Below are 4,592 nucleotides of genomic sequence, written 5' to 3'. Positions count from 1 at the left end.
CAGACGAAAATGATTTGGTTTATTTGATTTCACGCTGTGCTGGCAGATGCTTCGCGGGCTCTGCAAGAGGCATCTCTTACGTTTTACATTTCCATAGTTTCATCATGCAGCTATTTTCTGACCACTGCTGGTTCCTCTGTCTGAGCAGCTGTCAGGATTTTTCTTTTCGATCACAGCAGCTCTCAGCTGAGTAGCTGCCCTTTAGATATTTGAGAGCTGAAAACTTTCTTCCCGGCAAACTTCAGACCGTGCAACCAACATTTAAAATCGACTCTCCTAAAGGTCTTCATTTACCTTTAACTCGATATCACGATACAGCGTTGCGTCAAATAAATAATGAAGGGTTTCTTTTTGAGTCCACCTTGTTTGCATCCTGTACTTGTCCAGATGCAATCACAAGATGGCAGCATAGGCAAGCTCACATCTGTATTCACATCTCCAGAAAATACACCATAATGCAATCTCCATTGTTCCCAGTAAAGATTGACTACACCATGCTCAACACGAGGAAGCCCGCGGAGCGTAGAAAGCAGGGGGAAACGGCTTCTGTTGTTTGTGTAATTAATCCTGTTGGATCAGAGATGGAACACAAGTGGATTCTGTTGTGGCGTCCTCATGGTGGGGCGCAAACCAACCAGCAAGGAGGGAGGTCTACCCTTTCGCTTGTGTGTTTGTGTGTGCGTTCCTGTGTGTGTGTGTGTGTGCCTCTCCATGAATTGTGCACACAGTCCCGATGTCTGCTGTGTGGTCTGTGGGCCTCGGTACCACGGTGAGTCAGCCAAGCAGCCTCCACACGGTGACACAGTTCACCTGAACCAATACCATTCTTCACAGAGAGGAGCCTATAATTAGGTGCTAATTTTCTCTGGTTCCACTGTGACATGATGCTGGGGGCCATGGCGAGGCAAGACAGAGCGCGCGGGTGCATCTGATGAACAGTGGCGAGAACTCGACTCGACCATCTGGCTGACGCTGCCCGCTGCTGTCTGTGCTGACGCTGGGACCGGGGCAGGGCCCACCCACGTCAGTCTGTCCTCCCCGTACCGCTCCTCCGGACTGGGACCCAGGCGTCTGTCCACCACAACATGTTTATCTCGAGTAGATGCCAAGTGAATCGGGGAAGATACAGCTCTTCCCCGTGCAGGGAGCAGCGATCAAGCAGCATAGAAAAAAAAAAAAGGAAGGGGGGCGGGGGGTACAAGCATAGGGGGGAGGAAGAGGAGAGCGGAGAGGGCAAAGAGAGGGGAAGAGAGTGTGGGAGGAAGAGGCTGAGAAAGATGGATTAGAGGAAGAGAATGGGATTAAAAGAATCCAGATGGAAGAAAGGAAGACAGGCCCACAGACACACACACACACACACAAAGACACAAAAACAGAAGCAGACAAACAAAAGTACATTAAAGACAACCTAAAAAAACTGACTGCAGATGAATCAATCAAATCGCTGTTCTAGGTCATTTAGAGCATGCTAATGCAGTGCATAACTTTTCCTTCAAAGATAGCGTTGTGTTCGACTATTGGAAGATTAGGGGGGGAGGGTTCCTGCATGGAGATGCTTCTCCCTCTCTCTCTCTCTCACACACACACACACACACACACACAAACCGACAAAACACAAAAGTCTGGATTATGTTAGAAGTAAAATTGTATAAAGGCATGCCCCCAAATGCTTTTGAAGATGGTGCTCTCGGGGCAAAAAAACTCATTCTCCAGCGCACCCCTATCATGCTGACTCCTGTTCTCGTCTCTCTTTTCCATCTACTCTGATCCAGCCTTTCCCACCCTCCCTTTCTTCCTTCCCTCCCTGCCTCCCCCGAGTTTAATTTTTCCTCCCGCTCCTTAAACTCCTATCAATCTAAGCTTCTGCAGTTTATTTCTCATCTTCCTTCCTCTGTCACCGAGAGCCTTGTCCCCAGGCCTGCATCTTCTACCTTTGACCTCTATCTGTCAATGCCGGCTGTCTCCTCAACTCAGATGGAAATCCCGGAAGATTGGGTCACAAGACATTGACATCTCTCGGAGCAAATAAAGAAAAAAAGGGAAATGAACCAGCAAACAAACAGCTAAACGAGTGTTTGCACAAACAAATGGTTGCCCGGCCGGGTTAATGAATGAACATGTAGGGAGAGAGAGAGAGGGATTGTTGTAGCAATGCATCCATTCAATTTCCATCCAAGCCTGAAGGCTCTGCTATGTAATTGCTTCATGCATAGTTGATACACTGCATAATCAACCAAATACGCTAGATTTTCTCTGTTTGTGTAGATCTGGACTTTGAAGGCCACTGGAAAGTTTGGAGTTGCTTTTAACGCAAAAACTCATTCATATCTGAGCGCTCAACGTTCTCCTTTCAAACGCACAGGCACACGCGGGACCAGTGAAAGGTACGCTCTCCTGTAGTTGAATCAGGACCGCGATGTGTTTTATTCATATAGATGAAATATTCATTAGCCTGTTGTTGCTCTGCTTTTGTCTGTGTCTCTTACACGTAAGCTGATTAAAAATCAAGACGGACTACGGCCGCAAATTGGTTCGCTTCGTGTAGGGGTGTAAAAACAATGCAAATGGATGGAAGGAGTTCCCACTGGGCGTCAGCAGATTGTGTTCATGCAGCATGCAAATGCGTAAAGCATGAAGCTGGTCCAAGCCCTCAAACCAGTTGCTGAATAGTTGCTGCACTATAGAGAGGGATGGATTTCTGTTGATGGAAGCCTCCAACGAGAGATGCATGCCAAAGACCTCCCACCCTAAGAAAGCATTTTCACACAAGGCAAGAGGCGCACATTTCTGCCATATACACACATACATATAAGCTTGGCCAGTCATTCATGCTCGAACAGAGCAGACTCAAACAGGCAGGCAGCACCACGCACACGAAAAGAAACAGCGTGATGTGAAATGGTTTAGCTTCATGAGGTGTATGAACAGCAACAGCCCGAGGCAGGAGAAATGACAGGGAGAAAAAGCGTCCTTTTTCCTCTGAGAAAGGTGTGTTCACACTTCTTTTGTGGAGCAGCAGGGACATGTCAGGGGCAAAGTCCCCATGTCTCCATCTCTAATTGGAGCGTATCCCTCTGCCCTGTCCCCATCGCACTATGGTGAAGGCAGGATGCTGTGCTAATGGATAGCCCCCCTGCGGAGGGCTTGTCCTTGATGTGCGATTTGACGGCAGCCCTTGCTGAGGGTAGACTGCAGATTAGAGGCAAATCAGAAGATTTGTTTGTCCTCTCCAAGCGGGGTGGGACATTCAAGGAGAGAGACCAGCCGTGTGCTGTGATGGAGTGGGTTGGACCGGTACGACAGATGTGTGTTAGTGTGACTGATGTGTTTTGGGTGAGCAGGCTGCGCTGGGTCACCGACACCTGGAGAACGAACATAAGCCCGTCCAAGAAATGCCTGGGCATACTGATGCTGTGTTTGTTTCGATCACTGTCCAAATGGCGAGCTGAGCCAAAGGTAGCTTTCTGTGATAGCACCTTTGGTGAAGATTTAGGAGAAGATAACGATGTTGTAATTACCTGTGCTAAATTGGAACTGTGGCTGCTCAATGAGGTATAAACAAGGTTGCTCTGGTCCCCTTGGGGTAATTGTTTCAGAAGCCTGCAACAGCCCGGTCCAGTGATGGTGAAATTGGAAGGGGTGGTATCCTGTAATTTCTCAGACCACTGAAGCGTGCCCTGTGTGTGGGCTGAAACTCAGGCTGATTCCAAATGGAAGCATAACTTTTTGTTCCCTCTTACTGTAAGAGTCAAAGTCATTGGTCTCAATCAGCTTTAAACCTGGAGATGATAGGGGCCTGTGGGTCATTGGGCACCACCTGTGCTGTCTTTTGCATTTCAGTGAGTATCCCAATTCCTATTACAGAACACTTTGTTCGGTCATGGGCGCAGATTTTTTTTTGAAAATGCTGCATTAAAATATGTGCACAGGTGGTTAAATCTATGTTCCACTAAGCAGAAATAGTTCTGAAGGGGAAAAAAAGAAGCACATCCTACTCGACACTCCTTGCAGATGGCTTGTCTGTTAATATTAGCATAATAGCATTCTGAGCACACTTGCAGAAATTCACTTATTCATCACAGCATCGGGCCAAGCTAAATAATACCGTGGCCCTTGAGCTTTCAAGGGGCGACATGATTTCAAATATTTGAAGCAGATTCACTGTGTACAGTCTAAACAAGTGCTCAAATTAATTGCTGAATGCTAATACAAGCAGACAGCACTGCACGGTGAGATGTCATGCCCGTCATGCAGGCTTGACCACAGGAAAGCTGCGAAGCAATGGGTTATCCCTCTGATCTGGCTGGCTCAATCCTAGTCCCACATCACACCATGTAACCAGAATTCGCGGCCACAGCCTTAACGCTGTGAGCTCTGATTTAAAGCCCTACTTTTCATTTTATCTTTTGTATGTGACTGACCAGCGCAGCATCGCTTCAAAACATGAACCACAACTAGTTATATCAAAGTTTCATTATTCTACAGTCCCCCCCTTTTTTCACTGTACCACCCAAACAGCCTGAACCTCATGGTGGGCTTTTTGTAAGACTGAAAGATAAGAGGAATCTGAAATAACACGCTGCAGCAAACTC

The sequence above is a fragment of the Oreochromis aureus genome, linkage group 7 (assembly GCF_013358895.1).
Source record: "Oreochromis aureus strain Israel breed Guangdong linkage group 7, ZZ_aureus, whole genome shotgun sequence".
Taxonomy (NCBI): Eukaryota; Metazoa; Chordata; class Actinopteri; order Cichliformes; family Cichlidae; genus Oreochromis; species Oreochromis aureus.
This window is presented reverse-complemented; position numbering follows the sequence as displayed.